Source organism: Schistocerca cancellata, chromosome 4, assembly GCF_023864275.1.
Source record: "Schistocerca cancellata isolate TAMUIC-IGC-003103 chromosome 4, iqSchCanc2.1, whole genome shotgun sequence".
NCBI classification, from domain to species: Eukaryota; Metazoa; Arthropoda; class Insecta; order Orthoptera; family Acrididae; genus Schistocerca; species Schistocerca cancellata.
Window position 1 is genome coordinate 75,753,196 of NC_064629.1, and position 24,887 is coordinate 75,778,082.

A 24,887-nucleotide genomic window follows, 5' to 3' on the forward strand; every position below is an offset into this window, starting at 1 on the left:
TTAACAAGTGCAATATTGAACGAAGATTAACAACCGCGGCATTGTGGTTAAGTGGCCACGGTGTTGGACTGTACAGCTGACGAGCCGTGTGATATTTTTATTTTATTCTTTTGTCGTGATATTATTAACAGTACGTCCAGTTATTGAAATGTTTGTTCTCTCTCTGTAGTCTGGGATGTTATCATGAATAGTGAGAGCACGCGAGATGACGCATAGACGTCTCACACAAATGAAAACAATAAACAAACTAGTGTGAACTATGTTACAACAAAGGAGTTCAAGAGTTGAAACTTCCAAAACGGAGCGCAATTTCAAAATAATTAAAAACGTATGTTTTGACTGAGAACAGGGAAACTGTGGTTGTGAAACTGCTGCGTTCATATGCTGCAGCTTATGTGGCAAACTACTATTTTTTCATCATTTCCTTGTGAGTGATCACATTCATATTCATACGAACACCTAAGTCGGGGTAGGAGGCATATCTCTCTCACTAACCAGGCGTACAAATTAGGTGCTTCGGTAAAAGATTCCTATCATATGACACACGTACTGTCACTAATGCCGTGTATAACACACCAGACGTATTTTCCTGCGGCGGATTCGGTTGACTTGTCTCTTTGTCATCAAACGTTTTCTAGACCCCGATCGAGAGCAATTTCCTTTCGGCTGCTAATAGAGTAATTCTGCAGAGTCAACTGTCATTATATGCCGCTTCCTTACACCTTTCTGTGGCAAACGGACGTTACACTACGACACACCGAGCAGGTGGCGCAGTGGTTAGCACACTGCACTCGCATTCGGGAGGACGACGGTTCAATCCCGCGTCCGGCCATCCTAATTTAGGTTTCCCGTGATTTCCCTAAATCGCTCCAGGCAAATTCGTGGATGGTTCCTTTGAAAGGGCACGGCCGACATCCTTCCTCGTCCTTCCATAATCCGATGAGGTCGATGACCTCGCTGTTTGGTCTCTTTCCCCAAACAACCCAACCCAACCCAACCAACTACAACAAAGACACAAGTTTGAATACAGCGAACAGCGGGAAAAAATTGGAACGGGGGATGTCTGAACACGGCTCGCTCGCTTAGCAGTCCAAGCAATTTTTAGATCTGTTACTGCAACTACAGTGGCACGTTATCAAGATTTATGTGAATTCTAATGTGGTGTTATAGTCGGCGCAGGAGCGATGGGATACAGCATCTCCGAGGTAGCGATAAATTGGGGATTTTCCCGTACGACCATGTCATGTGTATACCGTGAATATCAGGAAACCGTTAGGTAAAACATCAAATCTCCGACATCGCTGTGACCGGAAACAGATCCTGAATGAAGAGAATTGCTCAATGTGACACAAGTGCAGTCCATCCGCAAATTGCTGCAGATTTCAATGTCGCGCCATCAAAAAGTGTCGGCGTGCGAACCACTCAACGAATCAACATCGAGAGGGGTTTTCGGGGCCGAAGGCGTACTCATGTACCCTTGAAGACTGCACAAATGAAAGCTTTACGCCTCGCCTAGGCCCGTCAACACCGACATTGAACTGTTGATGAAAGGAAACATGTTGCCTGATAGGATGAGTCTCGTTTCAAATTATATCGAGCGGATGGACGACTACGGGTATGGAGACAACCTCGTGAATCCATAGACGCTGCATGTCAGCAGGGGACTGTTCACCCTGGTGGAGGCCCTGTAATGGTGTAGGGTATGTGCAGTTGGAGTGATATGGGACCCCTGATACGTCTAGATATGACTCTGACAGGTGACACGTACGTGAGCATCCTATCCGATCACTTGAATCCATTCATGTCCATTGTGCATTCTGACGGGAACACATCCAGGATTGCTACATAGTGGCTCCAGGCACTCTCTTCTGAGTTTAAACACTTCCGCTGGCCACCAAACTCCCCAGACATGAACATTATTGAGCATATCTGAGATGCCTTCATCGTGCTCTTCAGAAGAGATCTCCACCCCCTCGTACTCTTATGGACAGGATTCGTGGTGTCAGTTCCCTCCAGCACTACTTCAGACATTAGTCGAGTCCACGCCACGTCGTGTTGTTGCACTTCTTCGTGCCCGTGGGGGCCCCACGCGATATTAGGCAGGTTTACCAGTTTCTTTGGCTCTTCATTGTACATAGGAATTAATTGACCAAACCAAAAATAGTAATATTCCTAACAAAAGTAAATTTTTTTCCATGCTACCAACCTTTACACAAATATTTCTACTAAAGAAAGTATAAATGTACTTGAAAGTAACTTAACTAAGTACAACAAACTATTTAAAGGTGGAATCTGTGACCCTGTTCAACTCTTGCAACTTACTCTAATTTCCTTTTACTACAACAGCTTTCAAAATTATATATACTGACAACGAGATGGTTTACCAATGAGGAACTACATGGCAGGAGCCTTGGCTGACATATTTATCAAGCACAATTAAGTCTAACATTCTGAGAAATTTAAAGAGAAAGCGGAATTGTTATTTACTATAAATGCTATGTCGATAACACATTAATTCTATTAAACTGTACAGGAAACGGCAAGGCCAACATGCACGTACAGTTACAAAGCGAGGTAGAAGTAAATGACTGTACAAAATTTTTAAATATAACAATAAACAAAAGGGAGTAAGCACAAAAATTCCGGATTTTTCGGAGTCCAACAATTATAACACATTAATCAGTAATAGTTCATGCCACCGAGCAACCCACAAGACAAGGGTACTACCACACATTGATACGGGGAATGGCAACTTTGCAGCTGGATGGAGACGAAACTAATAAAGAAATAACAATCCTTGAAAACTTAGACGAATCGGGTACTTTCGAGTCAAAAATGATTAAAGAAAAGGACAAGAAGAAGTTGAAAGTAACACAGCAGTCATCCACCATCGACATTACTCTGGAAACAGAAACCTCTACACAAATAACTAATTTTGCGTTTCTTCCACGTAAAGGTAATATTTCAGACAAAATAGCCAGAATTTTAAAAAAAAGAAAATAAAGACTGTATTCCACAGAGAAAATAAGATTAAAAATACACTCCTGGAAATTGAAATAAGAACACCGTGAATTCATTGTCCCAGGAAGGGGAAACTTTATTGACACATTCCTGGGGTCAGATACATCACATGATCACACTGACAGAACCACAGGCAACAGAGCATGCACAATGTCGGCACTAGTACAGTGTATATCCACCTTTCGCAGCAATGCAGGCTGCTATCCTCCCATGGAGACGATCGTAGAGATGCTGGATGTAGTCCTGTGGAACGGCTTGCCATGCCATTTCCACCTGGCGCCTCAGTTGGACCAGCGTTCGTGCTGGACGTGCAGACCGCGTGAGACGACGCTTCATCCAGTCCCAAACGTGCTCAATGGGGGACAGATCCGGAGATCTTGCTGGCCAGGGTAGTTGACTTACACCTTCTAGAGCACGTTGGGTGGCACGGGATACATGCGGACGTGCATTGTCCTGTTGGAACAGCAAGTTCCCTTGCCGGTCTAGGAATGGTAGAACGATGGGTTCGATGACGGTTTGGATGTACCGTGCACTATTCAGTGTCCCCTCGACGATCACCAGTGGTGTACGGCCAGTGTAGGAGATCGCTCCCCACACCATGATGCCGGGTGTTGGCCCTGTGTGCCTCGGTCGTATGCAGTCCTGATTGTGGCGCTCACCTGCACGGCGCCAAACACGCATACCACCATCATTGGCACCAAGGCAGAAGCGACTCTCATCGCTGAAGACGACACGTCTCCATTCGTCCCTCCATTCACGCCTGTCGCGACTCCACTGGAGGCGGGCTGCACGATGTTGGGGCGTGAGCGGAAGACGGCCTAACGGTGTACGGGACCGTAGCCCAGCTTCATGGAGACGGTTGCGAATGGTCCTCGCCGATACCCCAGGAGCAACAGTGTCCCTAATTTGCTGGGAAGTGGCGGTGCGGTCCCCTACGGCACTGCGTAGGATCCTACGGTCTTGGCGTGCATCCGTGCGTCGCTGCGGTCCGGTCCCAGGTCGACGGGCACGTGCACCTTCCGCCGACCACTGGCGACAACATCGATGTACTGTGGAGACCTCACGCCCCACGTGTTGAGCAATTCGGCGGTACGTCCACCCGGCCTCCCGCATGCCCACTATACGCCCTCGCTCAAAGTCCGTCAACTGCACATACGGTTCACGTCCACGCTGTCGCGGCATGCTACCAGTGTTAAAGACTGCGATGGAGCTCCGTATGCCACGGCAAACTGGCTGACACTGACGGCGGCGGTGCACAAATGCTGCGCAGCTAGCGCCATTCGACGGCCAACACCGCGGTTCCTGGTGTGTCCGCTGTGCCGTGCGTGTGATCATTGCTTGTACAGCCCTCTCGCAGTGTCCGGAGCAAGTATGGTGGGTCTGACACACCGGTGTCAATGTGTTCTTTTTTCCATTTCCAGGAGTGTATAATAAGACACGTCACCACCATAACGGAACCCTTAAATAAATCAAAAATATATAAACCAGATGTGACAACTGAGGAAACAAAATGAATAGTCTGGAAAAGACCGAAATTTTTAGTCATTTTAAAAATCTGCCAGATCAACTTATCAACGAACAAACTGAAATGAAAAATAGACGATATCTCGACAACTTTACTATCATTTTTATTGCGGCTGATCAAGTGAAATGTAGAGACTCTATCCGTAATTCCCACACTAACAGATAATATTATTCGTACATAATTTTCACTCTGAGATGAAAGTATTCCTTTTACCTACGCGCTAAGTGAAACTGAAATTTTCGAACTCTCCATTTCTTTACATCTTTCAATAATTTTAAGTTATTTCATTTTATTAGTTCCTTTCTTTAAGTATACGCTGAGTTTATTGAACGCCCACACTTTTATTTTTTGGTCAATATTTTATTCTTTGGTCAGCATTATACCTGTGCATATTTCCCGGTTTACGTGGACAAAAGCCGGCCGAAATGGCCGTGCGGTTCTAGGCGCTGCAGTCTGGAACCGCGTGACCGCTACGGTCGCAGGTTCGAATCCTGCCTCTGGCATGGATGTGTGTGATGTCCTTAGGTTAGTTAGGTTTAACTAGTTCTAAGTTCTAGGGGACTAATGATCTCAGACGTTGAGTCCCATAGTGCTCAGAGCCATTTGAACCATTTTTTACGTGGACAAAATAAAGTCAAAACACCTAGAAGTGTTCGTAAACCAATATGACTGAGACACAATTTGTGAAGATGCTACCAATTTAGACATTTGGAAAATGTAAAGGCCACAATTTTTTCTGCTGCATTAGTTTCACACCATTGTGTTCTTATTTTGTAACGTAACCTACGTAAGCTTTTCTGTAAAGTATTCTCTAGACAGTTAGGTACTTCATAAGCGGAAACCGGTAGTGAAAATAAATAGCAGCCTAAGTAAAAAAAATGACACATTCTTTCTGATCAAAAGTATCCGAAAGTGGACTTTAACACGGAGTGTGTCCACCCTCCGCCTGCTGGGGACAGTGTCAGTGAGTTGTCTGAATGACTGCAGAAGAATGGCAGCCCATTTTTCCTCAAAAGCCGAAACTAGAGATGGCAGTGATGTTGGATACTGGGTTCAACGTTCTAACTCATCGTTGTGTTTACTTCCGGTCAGTCCAATTCATCGATGTTACTGTCGACGACTCATTCCCTCACGGGTGCTGCTTTATGACAGGGTGCACTGCCCTGATGAGAAAATCAGTCATCGTCTCCGAAGTGTTCCTCTACTTTATGCAGTACACGATGCTGCAAAATGTTTTCCTATCCTTAGAAATTTAGCGTTTCCTTAAGCTCAACGATGGGACCATATCCTAGCCTCGAAAGACGCTTCTATATCGTAACATAACTTACTCCGTACTTTACTGTTGACACTCTGCATTCTCCAGGCATTTGCCAAACACAAACTCTACCATCGGATTGCCACGGAGTATATCGTGCGTAGTGGGGCCAGGATGGCTGGCGTGTGTAGTGAGGTACCTCTCTACAGGCCGCGACCGCTACGGTCGCAGGTTCGAATCCTGCCTCGGGCATGGATGTGCGTGATGTCCTTAGGTTAGGTAGGTTTAATTAGTTCTAAGTTCTAGGCGACTGATGACCTCATAAGTTCTGTCGCATAGTGTTCAGTGCCATTTCAGGTCGTGGTGATGATGCGAGTGGTTAACAAAAAGGCAGGTAGATTTCTGATGAAAATACTGTAGACGGGGTATACTTTGAGCGAGTTTCAGATTGAAATGTGGTTATCATGATCTTTCTTTTGTTAGCGAAAGTAATGGCTTGTTTGAAAGCATTACATGTTAGTCAGTACAATACCTTTTACAAAAGCCGAGCGGGATATCACAGTTGTTAGCACACTAGACTCGCATTCGGGAGAACGACGGTTCAAATCCGCGTCCGGCCATCCTGAATTAAATTGTCAGTGATTTCCCTAAATCGCTTAAGGCAAATGCTCGACTGGTTCCGTCGAAAGACCACGGCCGCTTTCCTTCTACATCTTTCCGTAATCCGAGCTTGTGTTCCGTCTGCAATGGCCTCGTCGTCGACGGGACGTTGAATATTAATCTTCTCGTCCCTACATTTTATAAAACGCAGAGGGAGTAATGGAAAAAAAAATGTAGAGGGTCAAAGTTACCGTGTATTAGGGGATACACTGACCGGCCCACATTTCCACCACAACTGTCAACTACCATTCCATTTGTGGTCATTATTTCAAAAATATATAAAAAGACTTTGACCACGAGAAATAAGTACACTGACCTACAGTTTTCTTAACTGCTTCATTAAGCCTCATAAACGAAAAAAACTGGTAAAGTACATAAATCAGAGCACTGAAAGACCTGAGTCGAAACAAGGCCCCGGGAGTAGACAACATTCCATTAGAACTACTGACAGCCTTGGGAGAGCCAGTCCTGACAAAACTCTACCATCTGGTGAGCTAGATGTATGAGACAGGCGAAATACCCTCAGAGTTCAAGAAGAATATGATAATTCCAATCCCAAAGAAAGTAGGTGTTGACAGATGTGAAAATTACCGAACTATCAGTTTAATAAGTCACAGCTGCAAAATACTAACGCGGATTCTTTACAGACGAATGGAAAAACTGGTAGAAGCCGACCTCGGCGAAGATCAGTTTGGATTCCGCAGATATTGGAACACGTGAGGCAATACTGACCCCACGACTTACCTTAGAAAATAGATTGAGGAAAGGCAAACCTACATTTCTAGCATTTGTGGACTTAGAGAAAGCTTTTGACAATGTTGACTGGAATACTCTCTTTCAAATTCTAAAGGTGGCATGGGTAAAATACAGGGAGCGACAGGCTATTTACAATTTGTACAGAAACCAGATGGCAGTTACAACAGTCGAGGGGCATGAAAGGGAAGCAGTGGTTGGGAAGGGAGTGAGACAGGGTTGTAGCCTGTCCCCGATGTTATTCAATCTGTATATTGAGCAAGCAGTAAAGGAAACAAAAGAAAAATTCGGAGTAGGTATTAAAGTCGATGGAGAAGAAATAAAAACGTTGAGGTTCGCCGATGACATTTTAATTCTGTCAGAGACAGCAAAGGACTTGAAAGAGCAGTTGAACGGAATGGACAATGTCTTGAAAGGAGGACATAAGATGAACATCATCAAAAGCAAAACGAGGATAATGGAATGTAAACGAATTAAATCAGGTGATGCTGAGGGAATTAGGTTAGGAAATGAGACACTTAAAGTAGTAAAGGAGTTTTGCTATTTTGGAAGCAAAGTTAATGATGATGGTCGAAGTAGAGAGGATATAAAATGTAGACTGGCAATGGCAAGGAAAGCGTGTCTGAAGAAGAGAAATTTGTTAACATCGAGTATAGATTTAAGTGTCAGGAAGTCGTTTCTGAAAGTATTTGTATGGAGTATAGCCATGTATGGAAGTGAAACATGGACGATAAATAGTTTGGACAAGAAGAGAATAGAAGCTTTTGAAATGTGGTTCTACAGAAGAATGCTGAAGATTAGATGGGTAGATCACATAACTAATGAGGAGGTATTGAATAGAATTGGGGAGGAGTTTGTGGCACAACCTGACAAGAAGAAGGGACCAGTTGGTACGACATGTTCTGAGGCATCAGGGGATCACAAATTTAGCATTGGAGGGCAGCGTGGAGGGTAAAACTCGTGGAGGAAGACCGGTAGATGAATACACTAAGCAGATTCAGAAGGATGTAGGTTGCAGCAAGTACTGGGAGATGAAGAAGCTTGCACAGGATAGAGTAGCATGGAGAGCTGCATCAAACCAGTCTCAGGACTGAAGACAACAACAACAACAACAACAACAACAACAACATAAATCAGATATATGATACCGGTGCATTTAGCACAGCCGGATTTTAACACACTTTTCCGGGTACAACTGTAAGTCGCAATTGGTTCTCAAACTGTTGCGCGGGAAAAGCGGTGTTACATGCCACCATCTAGCGTGTATCAATGGAATTTTATCACCAAACAGTATGTACGAAACACCCAACTGACAACCAGCACAGACCTGTAAAAGTTTTGATGTATGAGTGGTTAAAGTAACCATGACGATGAAAGCACACCCGGCTTACGGCGGAAGTTGAAGAGACATTCTTCTATTTATTTCGTCAGGTATTGGCGTTGTATCGTTGCAGCTAGCAGCGACGGTCGTACTTGAACCCCGGTGTGTGGAAGAAGGGTGCCGTGCTTAGCATCTGGTCTTCGATGACACTGCCAGCTCACAGCGCTAAGAAGGCTGCAATGGGAAGGAATCGGTGAAGAAGCGCAGAGCCTGCAGGCCAGGGCAGCAGGCAACTGTGGCGGCTCCTGTAGCAGTGAGCCACGGTGGCTGGAGCAGGCGTGCACCTCAGTGCAGTCACGACATCAGGAGCGGTATTTTCCTGCAGCGGCAGTTCTGCAGCTAGTCAGACCCAGTTAGGAACCGTGGATCTTCAGGTAAGCGTCCTGTAGTCGGTAAAGGCAGCAGTTAACTCAGCAGCTGGAAAGCACAAGTTCACCTCCCGGAGGCATCTGGGTTTAGGTGCAGCCTATAACTCTGCAGTTATCAGAAGGGAAGTCTAGTACAGCAGTCCGGATGGCCCACTTCGGGTCAGTGTCTGGAACGAAGTATATTCCGTATCTGGCTGCAGGCAGAGACAGACCCCGCATAGGTGAAATGGGCTGTATTTATAGTGGCTCGTCTCACCCCAGATACGACTCTGCATCGTGCAGGTCGTACTAGAGCTGCGGTGCCAGGGATAATCACGTCATCCCTGAGCCAGCAGAGTTACAGCCTTGGCTGAGTCGTCGAGGCTTGTACCCTTGGTAATTTACGCTTCCGTATGGCCCGAAACTGTATGTTGCAGCGTCACAACAGCCCACTTGTAGTACCTTGCCAAAGAACGCCTTGCTGGCTCCCCTCTGCTTCTCTTCTCTACTGCTTCTTGCGTCACCCTGCGGTGAAGTTACGTGATAATTTGATCACGAATTTCAACCACCAAGAATAGAGAGAGACTCAGTGGCGCAACACGCCTGCCCTCTTCTGAAGATCTGGTCCCCTGAGTCGCAGACTGACAATCTCTGAAATTGACTCGACTATACATTTTACACACACACACACACACACACACATATATATATATATATATATATATTAGGGTGGTCCATCTGAAGTTTCGGATGAGATTATCTCGAAAACTATACATCGGGTAAAAATAGTGGGTAAGACCAGTTCGTAAGCTCAAAGGGGGACATCAAATGATACTACGCGTAATCTCCAGCCCCCTCCCCTTTGAGTGTGTTGGGGGGCAACTTTTAAATCTTAAATGGGAACCCCCATTATTTATTGCAGATTCTGATTCTCCGTAAAAAAGGAGTCAAGTTCTGTCTGAAACATTTTTCAAACAATTGACAGACGGCGATGAAATCGAGTAAAAAGTAAAATTGGGGAAGAACTCCAATTTATTTAGAATTATCCGAGAAAGACGCATCAAATCGATAAAAAATGTGCACCAGTTCTTTCGTTACGCTAAATTAAGCTAATTTTTGTACAAAATGTACCGTATCCTACTTTTAGCATTACCCAGGAACAACGACATGGACGTAGTAGAATGATGTTCCCATGGAGTGCTTCATTAGTGTGAGTCTCATTGCCTCTCACATGTGGGTGTGCTTCATTAGTGTGAGTCCCCTTGCCTCTCACATGCTGGGATTGTGAGTCCCTTGCCTCTCACAATTTGGGGTGCTTAATTAATGAAATTAGCCATGAAGAAATTGTTCAAAATTATCCTCATTTGCTTCTATGCATAAGGTCAATCGTCTGCGAAAGTATAGCACACATCCCATGGTATGGCTGCTCTTCGAATGCATTGCTCCATATCGTTTCTGGTTGAGGGCTGTCTTTCATAAACAATATTTTTTAAATAACCCCAGATGAAAAAACGAGGAGATATTAGTTCTGGTAAATGTGGAGGCCACTGAACTGGTCTGCCACCGACCAGGGTGGCACGTTCCACACTTTTTAGCATAATGGGGAGCTGCTCCGTCCTGTTGGAACCACATTCGTTGCCTAGTTTCTAAATCAACATCTTCCATTAGCTCCAATAAATCATCGCGGAGAAGTTGTAAATAAGATTCTCCAGAAACATTTCAGTCAAAAAAACACTATGGTCCTATCAGGTGTGACCATATAAAACTCCACACCAGACAATTAACGACCATTTGTGTTGATTGTCAACGGGTCTGTGCCCGTCTGGATTGACAGGGGACCAATAATGAGAATCATGACGATTTAATTCGCCATTTTTTTTGAATGTGGCTTCATCGGTGAATATAACGTATCTAAAAAAATCATTGTCACATCTTATCATTTCCAAGGCCCATTGGCAGAAATGCACGAGTATTTGCATATCTTTCAGTGTTAATGCCTCTGTCAGTGTGATATGATACGCATGATATTTATGTACCTTCAAAATCTTCGTAACAGTTGATTTCGGTATTCCAGTTTGTCTCTGAATCGCACAGGATCCTGTTGAACACAGGCGAGAACGGTAAGGGTACGGCGACATTTTCATTGTATTCGCGATGACGAGGTGGACAGTGCATGTATCCATTTCGAGCTCGTCGAGTGTAATTTCGAATAATGTTTTCGCTTGCATGTCGTCTGTTTGGGAAACGATCCGCATACAATTGTGGAGCTGCAGTGTAATTGTTATGGATATCACCTAAAATTAACATCATATCAACTATCTCTGTACGAGGATAGTGAGCCATGTTTCACTAAGGAATAACTTACTTTCGTCAGTTGATGTTTACGGTTCACAATCTGAAAGTGAAGTGACGTCTGATTGCTTTGCACCAACCTTTATACTGAGCTATAGTTTGCAGTTTGGCCACGGTAGGGCCACAGTCGGGTGAGTAATGCAATTGTGAAGAGCTCCCTAACGAGAGTTTAATTCCATTCCGCCTCCCTCCATCAAAAACTATGGCGGGTAGGGTACATTTTGCAAAAAAAAAGAGCTTAATTTGGCATGATGAAAGAATTGGCGCACATTTTGTATCGATTTGATGCGTCCTTCTCGGATCATTCTAAATAAATTGGAGTTCTTCCCTCAATTTTAATTTTTCTCGATTTCAGCGCCATCTGTCAATGGTTTAAAAAAATGTTTCAGCCAAAACTTGATTACTTTTTTATCGAGAATCCGAATGTGCAATAAAAAATGGGGGTTTCCAATTAAGATTAAAAAGTTACCCCCCACCCAACCCAAGGGGGCGGGGGCTGGGGTTCACGTGTAGTATCATTTGATGTCCCCCTTTGAGCTTAAGAACTTGTCTTACCCACTATTTTTACCTAATGTATACTTTTAGAGATAATCTCATCCGAAACTTCAGATTCCTTTCACATTTCATTTGTGGTAATTCAGCTTGAATCGCAAAGTTCATTGGCTGCCTATATAATCACTAACGATGTGTTATGGCTAGGCACCCGGTCAGTGTTTTGCATACAAGAAGTTCAGTAGAGCGGGCAGTTCTCCACCTGACTGCACAAAGAAGAGTCAAAACAAAGCGTGCTCTTGAGGCTGATCCGCTTATTGCCTCGATCTTCTGATGTTGACAATCACAATATCACTGCACACGCTAGAGCGCTTGTTTTGCACTAATGTGTCCTCTTTTGATTTGCTGTTAGCTTGTGTGGAGTGTTAATCAGTTGCTGTTCTAGGATATTTTTTATATAAGTCAGGTTTCGAGCAGGTAGCAAAGGTATGTTACGTTATCACTTGCAGCTGTTGTAGTTGTAGCTGGGAGATGGAAAGTTAGTACCGAGATATTGCAAGCCGTGCTGTTCAACGGTGCGCAGCTACTTCGCAGCTTTAACCGCTCCGTGCCTGTAAGTCGAACATCTTCATAGCCGTTCTCAGTAACCACTACTGGCTTGTACGCGGAATATATCCAGTGTATCCCATGTCATGAACGGAGGATGTATTGACTTGCACGTTGTTAAGCTGAAGGTTGTTGGAAGCTAGTGAGGCCACAGAGACACAGTGCAGAGAGCAAGCAGATATGTTAGCATTTAGGTTACCAGAGGTAAACAGTAACGCTAGAGCTTTGCGAACTGCAGACGCTGTGTAAAGCGTTCCCAGGGGAATTAACTGGTAATTTCATCCACCGCCTAAGTGCTGTTGTAAGACGTCACAGTATAAGATGCTCACAGACAGGCGCGTCTCAGCATAGGCACCGAGCTTGAGACTTGAGCCTGAGAGCTACAGCGTCAGTGGTTTTCCGCAGGTTAGAGAGAGATGGGAAATGGGTAAAACTGCTAGGGCAGCGATCCCCATTCACGACAGTCCTCAGGGTGGGGCCCAGTGACGTCAGACACTGTCGTCACTAGCCATAATAGGAACGGCAATGACGTTCAGCTTTCAACTGAACACCGTTGTTACCAAACGTGAAGTTGGTTAATGTGAAGGCCGGAAACATCCCCACCTACAGAATAGGATGGAAGGAAGGACGTGAACGTCGTTGGCCAGAGGCACCAGGGAGGTGCAGACAGTCCCACATTAAACTGATAGATGCGTGTGGGTTGGCGGGCACATTATATATAGGGAGAAATAGTGCGCCTCCACGATCCTTTAAAAACCCATGTTTTTGTATTCAGTCAGGTCACTGCGGCGCCAACTCCGTGTCGCTCGTCGCCAGCCTCTGGTAAGCTGCGACAAGTCTGTTTTTCTCACATGGAGTGCTGCTTTCAAAGGCTATACTCAAAATGCTGCTCGTGTTTGCTACTTCTTTTAGTTCTCACCCCACGGATTCAGACAGTGATTTCTGTTGAGCAACCAGCTGCATCCTTTGCTTTTTCTAATGTTTAGAGTTAAGCTTCAGTGTAGTAGTCAGTCTGAGTGCAGTTAAATGGTTCCCTGCGTCTCTCGCTGCGAGCATCCTATCGAGTCCCGAAATCCGCGCCTCTCGCAGGTGCCCTGGGACAGTGGCGCTGACCTTGCCTTCTCTGGAAGTTTGTCTTTCCGCATTTTCTCCTGGCCGCTCGAAATCTGCAGACTGACCTGGAATCCCCTGTCTTCCCTCTACTGTATATTAGGACACGACACTCTGCTCTCCGAAAATATGGTTGTGGCACCAGGATGTCTCACAGGCATCCTTCTGCTCCTGCTCCACCTAGAATTAACTGTGCGTTGCGTGTTCCTGTGGCGGTACGGATTAGTCCTAAAGGGCATATAGTGACTTCCTCTCTCTGACCAAGTTTGTCCGCTGACATTAATGCACGGGTTTTCCCTCCGGGTGAAATTGGTAATACGTCCTTTTCTCTGGCTTATACGTATTTTGGTTCAAATGGCTCTGAGCACTATGGGAATTAACGTCTGAGGTCATCAGTCCCCTAGAACTTAGAACTACTTATACCTAACTAACCTAAGGACATCACACACATCGATGCCAGAGGTAGGATTCGAACCTGCGACCTTAGCTGTCGCGCGGTTCCAGACTGAAGCGCCTAGAACCGCTCGGCCACACTGTATTTTCCTACGGCCTCCCATCTCTCCGAGTATGGGTGGATGGTATAACATTCGTACCAGACATCAGTGCTTGCTACAGGGAACTGGACTCTCACATACAGTTGAGCATGGTCGGTGCCAACTTTTACCGTTTGGAGGTGGTAAAACAGCGACAGAGCTTCCTCGTCTGGAGAATCAATGGTTCTAGCGTAGCCCATAGTTCCAGCAACGACTTCCGTACGCCAGCCAAGAATTATCTCGCTGGCATGAGGTAGAGGTTAGCCGCCCATGGGTCGAGTGATGTACAGTCGTGGACAAAACGAGCGAGACCCCTCGCCTTTTCGTTATGCTGATCCGCACAGCTTTAAAGTCTGCTACACAGCATAACAGGCAAGGCGACAAAGTGTTGCCAACATACTATGCAAGTTCGCTCAGCTGATGTGCTGAGATAGCACTGGAGAAACTCGCGCTTCGAAGACGCAACAGCATCGTCTGCCACCACTTCGTGGGAAACGAAATACCTCAACTATAAGCCAATGTGTTGTATTCGCATGTACGTGACTATGACTTGGATTTAAAGTGTGGTTATGGATAGTACGTATGCTCAGATTGCGAATCTAACATCATGAATAAAGACAAGGGGAAATGAATTAGGCGTCCTTCCACTTCCGTAACATCAAATATATTTTAGTTATTCTTTCTTAAATGGATTGCGCAGAAAATCATTCACCATAAGTGAATAACTTTTTAGTAACACCAGATGATATTAACAGCTTGCCGGCGCGGGTCAGCCGTGCGCTCAACGGCGTCATATCGCGGACCGCGCGGCTCCTTCCGACGTCAGTTCGAATCCTTCTCCGGGCATGGATGTGTGTTAGGTTAGGTAGGTTGAAGTAGTTCTAGGTCTAGGGGACTGATGACCTAAGCAGTTTGGTGGCATAGTTCTTAGAGACATTTTTTGACCTTTCGTGTAAATTTTCTTGACATAAACGGCCGTATCTTTAGATTGCGTTGACATACCTAACTTTTTTACACCACCAAGGGACCGTATACCGTAGGAAGTGCGATACATTTCCACTTATTATGTCCACCCGTACTCGAGGTAAACGAGTTTTAAGGGTTGGGTAGGAAAATAGACGGTCAAGAAAGTGAGACTAGTAAGGTTCCATTTTTACCGATGTGTGTAACGAAATCCTAACAACGAAAATAGCTACCACAGTTACTGAAGATGAGGGCCGCATAATTATTTCCCCTACTCCTTATTCGAAATGTTCTAGTTGCAGTCGATACATCAGCATATTAATCGTTGCTACGCTTTCGATCCAAATCACGTTTACAGGAATGCAAATAAAATCCATTTGCCTATACAAGTGGTAATTCAGATCCAACTATTAATGCCACCGCGTAGTAGACGTGCGAGCATTACCATTGCTACCTACCTTGAGGAACACTTCGGATAATGAACGTTTTCTGGCTGTTGCACGTCTAATGGAGTATTCTAAACATGTAGAATACGTTTGGCAGCTACGTCGCCGTGTATTACCTGGGGTGGTGCAGAATTATCCTACTAAATTTAATCGCTAACAACAGTATTTTGTTATTTCGATAAACATCCCGAATGATTGTCGCATAAGCGGTGACATAAAGGTAGACAATACATGTTTTTAGTCCAGAAAGCTCTATGCAACAGAAACTGCAGATCATTTTACCACTTTCATTGCGAAATTGTCGGCTTATTCATGTCTGGGGTAATAATAGAGGGGTGTTTGCCTGGGTTGTCTGCTAGCGTAGTGAAAGGTGTTTGCTACTGCAAGGGAGGTCTGGTTTGTTTTCGGTTCTAATCTCGATGGAGGCAGATAGACTATCAGTAAAGGAATTTTAAGAAATTCTCGCGTCCCCAATACGTTTTATCGCTACCTTTGTTCTGTACCGGCGTCCTGTTGATGTCGATATGAAACTCTTGTAGAATTTCATACTTATTACTGCCTACGTTTTTCCGCTTCTGTCAGTAATTGAATCGACTTAAGTGTGGCACTGTATGATTTTTAACTGAATTTCGTTACGAATCTTCACACATTGCTAAATTTGCGCACTTTCATAGAAGGTCAGCAACTGTAATCTAGTATAACTGGCCTGAAAGTTGACACAGACTATTTCGCGGCCGAATGCGCATAATATTTTGCTAATTCGTAACGATCTGGGTTACTTTGTCTTACTAAAACAGTTATGTTATCTCGATAAGCTGAAATTCATTTTTATTCGTACAGTTCGTACTAATTAGCGTTTCTTCTTTCATTTATATCTTATATTTAGGTGTTGCGGTTAACACACTAATCAGTATTAATATAGTCTTACACATGAATGAAAACAGTCTGACAAATTTCGGATAGTTTTTCAATTTCACGCCTGTGCATAGTATGTTGGTAGCACTTCGTCGCCTTGCCTTTTATGCTGTGTAGCAGACCTTAAAGGTGTGCGGATCAGCATAACGAAAAGGCGAGGGGTTTCGCTCGTTTTGTCCAGGTGACAGCTCCTTGCATCATGTCGGACAACCTTTTGCAGCAACTCGACGTGGCACAGGCTCAGCAACTCTTCCGAAGCCCTTGCAGCAATATTGAGCCGAGCTGTCTCTGTAGCCGTCCATAATTGCTAAAGTGTTGCCAGTGCTGGATTTTGTGTGCGAAATGACATCTAAATTACATCCCATAAATGTTATACGGTTGGCCAAATCATTCTCTCATGCTGTCCAGAATATTCTTCAAACCAGTCGTACACAATTATGGCCAAGTCACTTGGCGCATTGTCGTCCATAAAAGTTCCATCATTGTTTGAGAACGTTGAAGTCCATGAACGGCTGCAAATGCTGTCCAAGTGGCCGAACGTGACCATTTACAGTCAATGATCGGTTTAGTTGGATATGAGGACCCTGTCCATTCCATGTAGCCGGCCGGAGTGGCCGTGCGGTTCTAGGCGCTGCAGTCTGGACCCGAGCGACCGCTACGGTCGCAGGTTCGAATCCTGCCTCGGGCATGGATGTGTGTGATGTCCTTAGCGTAGTTAGGTTTAATTAGTTCTAAGTTCTAGGCGACTGATGACCTGAGAAGTTAAGTCGCATAGTGCTCAGAGCCATTTGAACCATTCCGTGTATGCCACACAATTATGGGGCCGCCACAAGCTTTCACAGTGTCGTGTTGACAACTTGGGTCAACGGTTTTGTGAGGTTTGCGCTACACTCCAACACTACCATCATCTCTTACGAATTGAAATCGGAACTCATTTGACCAGGCCACGGTTTTTCAGTCGTCGAGACTCCAACCGATATATCACTGTCCTAGCGGAAACGTTCGTTGTACGTCCGAGATTGATTTCTGCGTTTATTTCACGCAGTGTTGCTTGTCTGTTAGCACTGGCAACTCTACCTAAGCACCACTGCTCTAAGTCGTTACTGAGAGCTACTCCATGTGGATTATGATACACGGATAACTGACCTCCAGCTGGAATCCTGCGTTTCATCATCAGGGTTGCCGTCAATGAGCTACGAGGCTTAAATAGGTTCATAAATTCCAGCAATAACTTCTCCACTGCTACTCTCTGTGCTACTTCCAAATATTCCATTTCACAAGTAATGCAGTTACACTGGTGGCTTGCTCATCGCTAGGGTCGGACCTTGATCTGTCTACATTATTTTCACCTAGAACATCTAAATCGGCAACTAGTAATTCCTTAAACAAACGTTCGTCCTTGGTGCCAAAATTACTGACACCGTCTGCCACTACTCGTTTACCATTTATTTCCGTACATGTAACACACTCCTACCTACAACACATGGTTTTATGAAGATGATCTTTCTCTTCCAGTGATTCAACCACACTCACAATTCGTCTACAGGTAGTTCCGTTCCTACGTTCAACCAAAGTAATATCCCCATACCTTGCAGCACTTTATCCGCCGAACTGAGCATTGATGAGTTTGGATGCAGTTGAATTGGTTTGTCTTTAATGACGGACGAACTACGCAACAGTTAATCACTGACTACTGTTTACCACAGTTGTAACAATGTTGCTCCGTGTTCTACCGTGTGTTGTTGAAGATCTATTTCAGCATACGCTTATACAGGAAATGTAACCCTAGGATGGCGCGGTATCTTTCTGTTATATGGGCAAAAACGTCCATATTTTCCCGGAATTACTTTTCTCCAACCCTGAAATCTACTATCACTGAATCTAGCGATTATACATATCTATTCCCCACTCCACATAACTTATACCATGGAGGGTTTAACAGACTCTCTCCCGAGAGGTTCCGACTCACGACAGAGGCGTAGCCCGGTGTCTAATAAAAACCTACCGTCTACTGCACCGATAAATAAACAGTAGGCCTCTGCATACGTTTCTGCAGAATTAAAACTTACTGAGAATTCCATTCGGCAGGTTTGGCGTCCCCACTGCAGTTTAATGTTTGTTTGGACCACTGACTGGACTGAGACAGGACCGTTGCTATTTTCTACACTCCTGGAAATTGAAATAAGAACACCGTGAATTCATTGTCCCAGGAAGGGGAAACTGTATTGACACATTCCTGGGGTCAGATACATCACAAGATCACACTGACAGAACCACAGGCACATAGACACAGGCAACAGAGCATGCACAATGTCGGCACTAGTACAGTGTATATCCACCTTTCGCAGCAATGCAGGCTGCTATTCTCCCATGGAGACGATCGTAGAGATGCTGGATGTAGTCCTGTGGAACGGCTTTCCATGCCATTTCCACCTGGCGCCTCAGTTGGACCAGCGTTCGTGCTGGACGTGCAGACCGCGTGAGAAAACGCTTCATCCAGTCCCAAACATGCTCAATGGGGGACAGATCCGGAGATCTTGCTGGCCAGGGTAGTTGACTTACACCTTCTAGAGCACGTTGGGTGGCACGGGATACATGCGGACGTGCATTGTCCTGTTGGAACAGCAAGTTCCCTTGCCGGTCTAGGAATGGTAGAGCGATGGGTTCGATGACGGTTTGGATGTACCGTGCACTATTCAGTGTCCCTCGACGATCACCAGTGGTGTACGGCCAGTGTAGGAGATCGCTCCCCACACCATGATGCCGGGTGTTGGCCCTGTGTGCCTCGGTCGTATGCAGTCCTGATTGTGGCGCTTACCTGCACGGCGCCAAACACGCATACGACCATCATTGGCACCAAGGCAGAAGCGACTCTCATCGCTGAAGACGACACGTCTCCATTCGTCCCTCCATTCACGCCTGTCGCGACACCACTGGAGGCGGGCTGCACGATGTTGGGGCGTGAGCGGAAGACGGCCTAACGGTGTGCGGGACCGTAGCCCAGCTTCATGGAGACGGTTGCGAATGGTCCTCGCCGATAGCCCAGGAGCAACAGTGTCCCTAATTTGCTGGGAAGTGGCGGTGCGGTCCCCTTCGGCACTGCGTAGGATCCTACGGTCTTGGCGTGCATCCGTGCGTCGCTGCGGTCCGGTCCCAGGTCGACGGGCACGTGCACCTTCCGCCGACCACTGGTGACAACATCGATGTACTGTGGAGACCTCACGCCCCACGTGTTGAGCAATTCGGCGGTACGTCCACCCGGCCTCCCGCATGCCCACTATACGCCCTCGCTCAAAGTCCGTCAACTGCACATACGGTTCACGTCTACGCTGTCGCGGCATGCTACCAGTGTTAAAGACTGCGATGGAGCTCCGTATGCCACGGCAAACTGGCTGACACTGACGGCGGCGGTGCACAAATGCTGCGCAGCTAGCGCCATTCGACGGCCAACACCGCGGTTCCTGGTGTGTCCGCTGTGCCGTGCGTGAGATCATTGCTTGTACAGCCCTCTCGCAGTGTCCGGAGCAAGTATGGTTGGTCTGACACACCGGTGTCAATGTGTTCTTTTTTCCACTTCCAGGAGTGTATTTACAGAAATGATTTGGCAAAAGGGGTGGGCAGCAATCTGAAGATGGTCGCTGTTGATGCTGTCCTGTACAGGAAGGTGTCGAAGATAAGTGACTATAGGTTGATACAAGATGGCTTAGACAAAATTTGTACTTGGTGTGATGAATGGCAGCTGGCTCTTAATGTAGAAAAATCTAAGTTAATACCGGTAAGTAGGAAAAACAAATCCGTAATGTTCGGGTACAACATTAGTAATCTCTTGCTTGACACAGTCGTTTAAATATCTGGGCGTAACGTTGCGAAGCTCTATGGAATGGATACAGGATGTGAAAATTGTGATCGGGAAGGCGAATGGTCGACTTCGGTTTACTGGAAAAATTTTAGGGAAGTGTGGTTGATATGTAACGGCCTTGCCGCAGTGGTAACACCGGTTCCCGTCAGATAACCGAAGTTAAACGCTGTCGGGCTGGGCTAGCAGTTGGATGGATGATTATCCGGTCTGCCGGCACTGTTGGCAAGCGGGATGCACTCAGCCCTTGTGAGGCAAACTGAGGAGCTACTTGATTGAGAAGTAGCGGTTCCGGTCTCAGAAACTGACATCAGCCGGGAGAGCGGTGTGCTGACCACACGCCCATCCGTATCTGCATCCAGTGACGCCTGTGGACTGAGGATGACACGGCGGCCGGTCGGTACCTCTGGGCCTTCATGGCCTGTTCGGGAGGAGTTTAGTTTTTAGGTTTACATGTAAAGGAGACCGCATATAGGACGCTACTGCTCGAACGTTTGATTGCACAGCAGGTGGCATGAAAGAAGACATCGAAGCAATTCGGAAGGGGGCTGCTTGATTTGTTACCAGTGAGTTCGATCAGCTTGGAAGTGTCACGGATGTGGTGTCACCGCCAGACACCACACTTGCTAGGTGGTAGCTTTAAATCGGCCGCGGTCCATTAGTACATGTCGGACCCGCGTGTCGCCACTGTCAGTAATTGCAGACCGAGCGCCACCACACGGCAGGTCTAGAGAGACGTACTAGGACTCGTCCCAGTTGTACGACGACTTTGCTAGCGACTACACTGACGAAGCCTTTCTCTCATTTGCCGAGAGATAGATAGAATAGCCTTCAGCTAAGTCCATGGCTACGACCTAGCAAGGCGCCATTAACCATATCTAGAGATAGTCTCACTTGTATAATCAAGAATGCTGTATACAAATGATGGATTAAAGTTGAGTATTCCAGCAGTTACCTACTTTTCTTTATAGCATTCATTACGTATCCTGTTTCAGACCAAGCGCCACCTGCGTGAGTTGACGCGTGCGTTTCGGCCTCCTCTTGCCCCACAGTGTTGGTTCTTGTGCCAACACTACAACGGATATAATTCGAGAGCTCAAACTGGCATTTGAAGCTGACTGAAGAACGATCCTACCTCCGCCAACATACACAGGGACCACGAAGATGAGACACGAGGAATTAGGGCTCATGCGGAGGCATATAGACAGTTGTTTTTCCCTCGCTCCATCTGCTTGTTTAACAGGAAAGGAAACGACTAGTGGTGGTAAAGATTACCCTCCGCCACGCACCGTATGTGTGGTGTCACCGCCAGACACCACACTTGCTAGGTGGTAGCCTTTAAATCGGCCGCGGTCCGCTAGTATACGTCGGACCCGCGTGTCGCCACTGTCAGTGATTGCAGACCGAGCGCCGCCACACGGCAGGTCTAGTGAGACGTCCTAGCACTCGCCCCAGTTGTACAGCCGACTTTGCTAGCGAAGCTACACTGACAAATACGCTCTCATTTGCCGAGTCGATAGTTAGCATAGCCTTCAGCTACGTCATTTGCTACGACCTAGCAAGGCGCCATTCACATTTGTTATTTATCTATGGATGTCTGTACCGTCAGACCGATGTTCACCAATTATGAATTAAAGTTAAGTATTCCAGAAGCTATGTACTATTTTTGGCTACTATAATTCCTTGTCATTTTCCAGACCTCACGCCAGCCTGCGTGAGCTTAAACGCGTGCCTTTCGGCTACCCGTCCTAGTGGATTGGCTGTCGGGTCAGTCCACTACAGTATGCATGTAGATTTAGGTCCCACGTCATGGCCATCACGCAACGAAGTGGCGCATTGTCAGAGAGTACATGTTCCGAGTTCCTGCAGTCAAAGTTCTGCTGTGGTACGGATAATAGGTGCATCACAGTGTGGGAGTGGAGTGATGCGCATCTAGAAACGGACTCCAAAGCTTAAGTACGTGGGGCGCTACGATTCTTGTGAGGATCAAATGCAGTGTCGCCTCCAGCAGTATTGAAATGGTGTCAGTAATTTGACCAAGGATGCATGGACGTGGTGAAGGGCAAGGTAGGAGTACCTAGCACCATGCGATTTCCATCTTTTCTGCAAGCTGAAAGCACGTCTGAAAGGAAACAGATTTTTATCACGATGAGGATGTTTACACAGGAATCTCGAATGGCTACGTGACAAAGCAGGGGATATCTATTGTCGTGGAATTGAAAGACTGGTAGATCCTTCCAACCGTTTATTACAGAGACTTGGTGACGACGATGAAAAATAGTGACGTGTATCTGTTTCACTTCGAAATGTAGTGCAACATTCAACGAAAGTTACAGTGCTTGTCATTTCATGATAATGAGTAACTTACTTTTTGAAGCTCGCCCGTACTTTCTCGAGATGCTGGTGAGAAATTTCTTATCTGGAATAAGGCATTAACAATAAATGAAGTGCGTGTATTGAAAAATAAGAATTATATAACATATTGATATATTTGTGAGAAAAATTGATGACTGAATTGGAAAAACTTTGAACTCTGTTGTATATTTTGCCCCTAATGTGATTGTTATACTATTACGGAAGTGAGACGAGGCGCGCATCGGCAGTGCGTGACTGCTGGCTTTCTGTGGACAGTTCCGTCGATATTACGTCGCTAAGGTTCTGTTAGGGAAGAAGGTGAGGTGCAGCGAGTTTTGGAGACTAGTTAGTTAAGACGGATAGGCGAGTCACATGCAACTTTTGTGGAAGATGAAGTCGTGCTAGAGCACAATCAGAATGCTAATCCAAATTGCTCATTTTCCGAGTCTTACCACATTAATAAATTTGTTTGTCTGTCCCATGCAATTTACTTGGCTTAGTACTCAGGTGATTGTTTCAGATAGCTCCGTACAACTTCGCATACAGACTCTCCCTCATATTCTGTTCGCAGTAGATCATCGAGCTTCTATTGCCAAATGTTCACTGTCTCGTTTAAAACTACCTATTCGTCATCCATATGTCACACACGCTCACACACTTGTGAGATCATAGGCGAGTGCATAGCAGGGCATCAGTCGGCAGAGGTTCCAGTCGGGCAGGATTCGGAACCAGCGTCACTGGAGCACGCATTGTACTTAGCCCTGGTTTCAACTAGTAGAGATAAAGCCCCACAGAGGTTAGAGAGTCTAGAGTGTTTACCTAAAACGACCTTCGTTAATAACTTCTATTAATTTGGAATATTAGTGGCGGAAATCACTGTTTATTAGCGTCTTATAACAAAACGTCTCCTGAAAAACTGAGTAGTCCCGGCCTATTACTTTCTGTTACAGACTCGGTGTCATTATGAGTCAAACAGAGTAGGAAAAAAACAAAAATATCAGTAGTACTGATCCACATAAATATAATTAAACACGCAATGGTCCATTGTTGCTACAAAACAAGTAAAAAAAAACTAGCAGAATGCCTGGAGTGTGGGTTCTGCGCTACATTCTCAGGCCTGATGCATCAGACAGGACCACACAGCACGCTGAGTTTTCTGGACATAAACGTAGAATTACTTCGTCTGTAAGTACTCGTACATCCTTAAATTTCAGACCCACTAAGTTCTTACTACAATTAGTAATTTGTGCTCAACGTGGTATCTCGTAAAGGGATGGCGGCATGTGCGATTCGTGGAGACAACGCTCATGACCCAGCCTTATTACAACCATCCCCACCGATTTGCATGAGCTATTGATTTAAATACTCCAGAATGTATACCAATTAGGTTGCCTTCACGGTATGCTGATGCACTAGCTCCATACTTAACAATGATACACAACCACTCGCTCGACGAAAATCCGTACCCAAAGACAGGAATGTTGCAGAGGTCTCACCAATATTCATGAAAAGCTAGTAAGAGTAATCCACTAAACTATGGGCCCATATGATTAAAGTCGATATGCAGAATGACTTTGGAACATATATTGTGTTCGAACATTATGAATTACATCGAAGAGAACGAGCGGTCTATTGACACACAGTCAACATGGATTTTATAAAACATCGTTCTTGTGAAACACAGCTACCTCCTTACACACACGAAGTGTTGACCGCTACTGATGAAGAGTTCCAAATTGATTCCGCATTTCTAGATTACCAAAAGGCTTTTGAAACTGTACCACATAAGCGGCTTGTAGTGAAACTGCGTGCTTCGTGAATATCGTGTCAGTTATGTGACTGGATTCGTGACTTCTTGTCAGAGAGGACAAGGTTCGTAATAATTGACGAAAAGTAATCGAGTAAAGCAGATGTGATTTCTGGCGTTCCCCAAGGTAGTGTTACAGTACCTCTACTGTTCCTTATGTAGATAAACAATTTAGGAGATAATCTGAGCAGCTGTCTTAAGTTGTTTGCAGAAGATGCTGTCGTTTATCATCTAGTAAAGTCATCAAACGATCAAAACAAATTGCAAAACTATTTAGAAAATCTATCTGTATGGTGCAAAAATTGGCAATTGACCCTAAATAATGAAAAGAGTGAGGTCATCCATATGAATGCTATAAGGAATCCCTTAAACTTCGATTACACGATGAATCAGTCAACTCTAAAAGCTGTAAATCCAACTAAATACTACGAATTATAATTACAACAATTTAAATTGGGAAGAACAGATAGAAAATGTTATGGGGAAGACCAACCAACAATTGCGTTTTAT